This window comes from Zea mays, chromosome 7 (genome assembly GCF_902167145.1).
Source record: "Zea mays cultivar B73 chromosome 7, Zm-B73-REFERENCE-NAM-5.0, whole genome shotgun sequence".
NCBI lineage: Eukaryota > Viridiplantae > Streptophyta > Magnoliopsida > Poales > Poaceae > Zea > Zea mays.
The window spans coordinates 101,706,160-101,712,159 of NC_050102.1; positions in this window are offsets into that span (position 1 = coordinate 101,706,160).

The window sequence follows — 6,000 nt, forward strand, 5'->3', positions numbered from 1 at the left end:
TATTCTTACCTTTTATCTCTAAAGACAAATGGGGATTTCACACTTTGAAATCCTGTGCCTAAAGTGACTTTTAGGGATAGGAGACCTACTCTTAAGGAACAAAATCAAAACTATTTTTATAGTTATCTACGTACTTGAATGTTTGTTATTATGATACTTGTTTGATTTGGATCTTTGATTGAGTGTGATGAGTTGTGGAGTAATGTCCACAATTACATCTGCATATACAAATAGAAAAAAAATGCTTATAAAAATAACTAGACAGACTAGATTATCCCTCATTAAAGTATCTAGCCTAAACAATATCCATCTCATCTTAAAAGATTCTATCCTACACTCATAGAACCATCTTATCCTAAAAAAATACTCATCTTATCTTGAAAAGGGTCTTATGTCATCCTAATAGATCTAACTGACCTCAAACTATTCTACCTTATCCTTATGGATTTATCTTGTTCTAATAGGCATACATATCCCATTCTACAGTAACAACCATGATCTAGCCTAAAATAATTAGATCTTATCTAGTTATACCAATCTGATCTAGATCCCATCTAATCTAACATGATCTAATCCAAATTGAGTTACTTAAATAAGTTAGATAATGTTGGTGACATAAATTAGGCCATAATTCTATAAACATATCTTACCTTAAAATAATACCTTGGACTAACTCGTCCGTAAACAACAACCTAACCTACATCATAGGTTGTGTAATCCAGATATCACAAAAGAAAAGTAAAACTTTGTTCAAACCTACCTACCTCATGTACCCCGGCTATCCTAATTATATATCCTTAGCCATATGTCCTCAACTCGGATCGTAACTCCAGGATCGAGGGCCAAAGAAGACCAACCACGTCAAGGGAGGATAATCACCAACTCAAGTCTTTAAAGGGCAAAATGAAATCACCAGATGAGTCAAGATCCACCATCCATAATGAAATCTTTCTTTGCCCTAATCCTTATTACCGCAACCTTCTATACTTCTGCCTAATATACCCATGTGTTCCTAATCATTTCCTTATTTAATGACCAAAAAAAGTATATAGAAAACATTTTTGCTTAAAACCACTTGGAAAAAAACTCGAAGCTAAACTGTAACCAAACATTTGACTTTCTATATCCCTTTTCTTACGAATCTCGAGGACGAGATTTCTGTTAAGGGGGGTAGGATTTGTAATACCCAAAATTATATAAGAGTTGGTCTCGTTACGTGTTTTACCATTCACTCATTACCTCATGGAAGTAATCACATTTAAAGAATTAAGTAAGACAAATCCATAAAATATGCCTCATGTTGGAGTTTTGTTTGTGCATTAAATAATAGTCAGAATAATATTAATAAAAATATGAAAATAAATTGAGATATGGGTTGAACCCCAAATTGAAAATTAGGGTTTGAAAATAGAGAGGGAAAGAGAGAAGATACTATACAATACCAAAATAAATTTATAAATATATAAATTTAATCCATAATAATATGTTTAAATCATATATTCAAAATTTGAGTACAAATTTGCCACAAAAGTTTGAAGTTAAATCTGGAATCTAATAGTAAAAAGAAAGAAAGTGGAAATTAAGAATGAAAAAGAAAACTGACACTAGGCCACTCCCTGTTGCCTGGCCCAATTGCGTTCGCCCGCAAAGCGGCCCATCCCCGCGGTGCGCGTGCGCCTTGGCCATGCCACTGACGCCTGGGCGCGCTGGCTTGTATCCTGTGCAGCAGCCGACGTGTGGGCCCGCGCCGTCAGGCAGCTTCTTGCTCCCCAAATCTGTTGCAACGCTCACCTTGCGGAATCGGCAGGGGGTTGAGATCTTCTCGCGTTGGGTAGGATTCGGAGTCCAGACTATAAAACTAGGTTCCGTTGCTTCGCTGCTACTGTGCGGTGGTCCTCGACCTCCAAACAGGGTCGTAGCCATGGTGTTGCCATGGATCCGGGAAGGGAGAGAGAAGAAGATTGCCGCCACCATGTGCATCGGTCGGGGGTGCTGCTCTGCGTCTCCAAAATCCATCGCGGACTGCCCGAGAACTACCCCACCGACTGCTCCATGGTCTTCCGCTACTTCCTCTGCTCCTTCACCGTTGTCATGGCGGATCCATCACCGGAGCCATGCCTAGACTCACCTCGGGCCGCTGGACTGCGCCGATGAACTCACCTGTAGGTCTGGCCATGGCCCCTGCAGTGCCTTGACCGCAGACTCCTTCTTCCCCGCCCTCGTTCAAAATCGGATATCGAGTGGGGCAGTCCGCCTGCTCACCGGCGCGCGCAGCCGCTGGTGCGTGTGGCTCTGTCGTCTGCGCCAGGTGAGTGGGGAAGATGCACGTAGGCCGTTGGTTTGTGCACCAGCGGATAGGATTAGATCTAGGGGATAAGCATCCTGCGAGGTTGATGCCCGAATCGACGACTACTATTAGATGGGAGAGAACTTTTCGCGACGTCGAATCATGGTCGTTTGATGGAAATCATGTGGCCACGGTTTGTTGTACCGGTTAACTATAAACTAGATCTAATCTGAGCCGCTGATAGAAGATCGGATGGCTCAGGATGCTAGATACCCCTTCGTCATGTTCATTTTACTAAAGAGACCCTGAACTTTTATGAAATGAACCCGCCATCCATCCTAAGCCAAAACAAATTGTAGCCGAGCCCAGAAGATTATGCTTTAGCCCCTGCATTCCGAGAAAATTATGTGCCTAGTCCAGGATCTTTAGGAAATCAGAAGTTAATAAAGAAAAGGAGTTTTGGTATAAAAATAAATATAGGAACTTGCTTAATTCATATTAAATTCATTTTAACTCCAAATTGACCCATTCCAGTTCCTGTAATTTTGTATTAATATTGTTTATCACCTAGTACCTTTGTTTATCCATGAAACTTGATTTAAAATTGTTCATTTGAATTAATCTATTCTAGGTGCTCAATAACTCCAGAAATACATAACTCAATAACCTTAACTCCATTCTGATCCATTCTAGTTGCATTAGCCTCATAATAATATTTATTATCATCTGGTAACTTTGTTTTGCCATGTAATATAGGTTAAAATGTTGCACTTAGTCTATTCTATATTTAACCACGTAGATCTTCGGAAAATCATAACTTTATAACCGTAGCTCCGAATTTAGTAGTTCTTGTTCCTACGATCTCGTAGCAACGCTTAGATTATTATTATACAATTTTTATGTTTGGTGTGATGTTAATTTTGCCTATACCATGTTTGTTTGTATTGCTACAACTAGCGTGAGGTCACGAGTCACCTGAAGATCATCCTGGTACCTGGAATCTCAAGTGCCAGGCAAGTTGTGCCCTTGATCACTTCTTTTTACCTACTCATGTTCTAATTAATCATAATGATCTGCATAGGTTAATTTTGATGGGACCCAATAGGTTACCCTAGTTTGTCTATCTTTATGCCTTGTTTACCACTGAACTTTTTGGGTAGTACTTGCTAGTGCTTTATGTGGTTTTGGGTATAAAGATACATTACTCATGATCACACTTTTATTATCTATTTATTATTACTGTTCATGATAAGATCATTATGTTAATTGGAACATGGAGCGACCACCCTGGAAAACAGTGCTACCACAATGGTTTAATGGGATGCCCTTGGCTGATTAATTAGGAAAGCTAGTGGAAGACTACATTACCCGAAAGGGGCAAGGGCAGTAGGGGAGTGGTCAGTGTAGGGAGGCCCTTGGGATGATTTTGCTGCGATGGCGGTCATGCGAGGGGTCCCTGCATTGGAGCTTCCTATAAACTGTAGCGGGTTTTCTGAAGCTAGTGGAACTTTGTAAAGGCCTCGTAGTGTTACCCTGCCTCGCCTCCTCGGTAGAGGTGTATGGGAAGTCGCGATCCCTTGGCAGATGGGTAACATGACTTGTGGGTAAAGATGTGCAACCTCTGCAGAGTGTAAAACTGGTATATCAGTCGTGCTCACGGTCATGAGCAGCTCGGACCCTCACATGATTAAATTATGGAACTAAATTCAATTTGTCATATGCATTGCATCGCTGGTGAGGTTGTTACTTTTGTTCTACTATTTAATTGGGTTGGTATTTACTTGTACTTAGTAACTGCTAATAAAATTTTGACCAACTTTAAAAGCAATGCTCAGCTCTAACCATCCTCTTTGGTAAGCCTTACACTTCACGTGAGCTCCCATCTTTGGCGAGTTCATGCACATTATTCCCCACAACTTGTTGAGCGATGAACGTATGTGAGCTCACTCTTGCTGTCTCACACCCCCCCACAGGTCAAGAGCAGGTACCACAGGATGAGGCGCATGGAGGATGCTGTGATGAGTTCGTGAGAAGTCTAGGCCGTCGTCTCCCAGTCAACTTTGGGTTGCTGGACCGTTGTCTCCTTATAATGTAATTATTTATTTATTTTGTATAGAACTCCGATTATATAGTAAAGTTGTGACATTCGATCCTGTGCCATGATTCATCATATGTGTGAGACTTGGTCCTAGCACACCTCGTGATTATGTTCGCGCCCGGGTCTTGGTGCCCCGAAACCCGGGTGTGACAGTACGCCAAGGCGGTGAGCCCTGATCTGTTGCCAGGGAATCGATGGGGACGGTTGATGTGGGTGGGGACGGAGTGCCTCGCCATGTCGTGTGTTTGGGTTTACTTGCAAGGATAAAAAACTCGATTCGAATCGTCTGCTTCTCGCAGCTAATGAGACTGCTTGATCCATTGTACTGCATTGAGTAACAAGTGGAAATGTGATGACTTGGAGAAAGTTGTTGATTGCTAAATGTTTGATACCATGTATGATTAGATAGGTACACATTTAGTCTTAAGATAATCACACTAAAACTTGAAAAAGCTAAAATTTAATTTTTAGACTCAGCTAGTGCTTTTGGCAAGCAAACCCCTCAGCCAAACAGCTGCATGTCTAGAGGTAGAGGAGTAGACTCCTCACACCGGGTAAGTCTAGCTGAGTATTAGTATACTCAGCCTTGCTTGTGGCATAATTTTACAGGTTCAATGGAGGACATGGTTGCTGGAGTAACTTGGCCGTCCATCTTGCCACCGGGTTGGACAGTCGAGTGGGACCCTACCTCGGCTGAGGAGGAGCATGAGGAGTGATGGGACAGGCTTCCCCATCCCTCCATTTATTTATCGTTAGTTTTATTCCGCTGCATTCCGAACAATGATCACTACTTTTGCTAAAACTCCGATGATGTTGTAATAAATTTAATACTCCTTAATGTATGGTTCTATGCTTTATTGTATTTGCTCTGTGCCTCACCATCGAGTGATTACGTGGTACTTGATCCTGTTAGTGGCCTCGTCGGACTAGATCCGAGGGACTGACGTGTTATTCCTATTTAAGTGTGGTCTAGCCTCTAAGGTGGGACTTAGGCACTTAAGTTGGAATAATTTGGGCGGTTCAGCCACAGCTGGTATCGGAGCTCGTACCACCACAGAGGAATCAATAAACTGTAAATACCGTCCTTTTCAAAAGTAAAACTTGTTAGAAACAAATGTTGGATAGATCGTCAGGACGATAAGGATAGACCTAGGATGTGAAGCCTTAGGATAATAGAGGGGTAGCTAGGTGGATATTTGAGTAAGCCCTACAGGCTACTATAAGGGATGGGAGTTCTTCCCTATTCCCTCTAAGTTGAAATGAGGTCGTTTAGGACGAGCATGCATGCATCCTTACTTAAACTACTTGGTAATTGGGTAAGAACTTTAAATACATGATAATGAAAGATTAAGTACATTCAGTGACCTTATCGTGACCTTCAATAGGCCAAGCCTTGATGCCCTTTTTACTTTTATAATTCTTTTTCTTTTTCGCTTACGCTTAACCGTACACAGATGACTTCTCACGGATCCTCGGATGGAGGGAACGCACATTCCCACACGGATGGACTTGCACGAGAGGGTTTTCCCCGTATCTTGTGGGAGGTACTTCAGGGAGCCGGTTACACGACGCCTCCCCAATACACAGTGCAGCTGTTCGAGAAGCACCGGGTGCC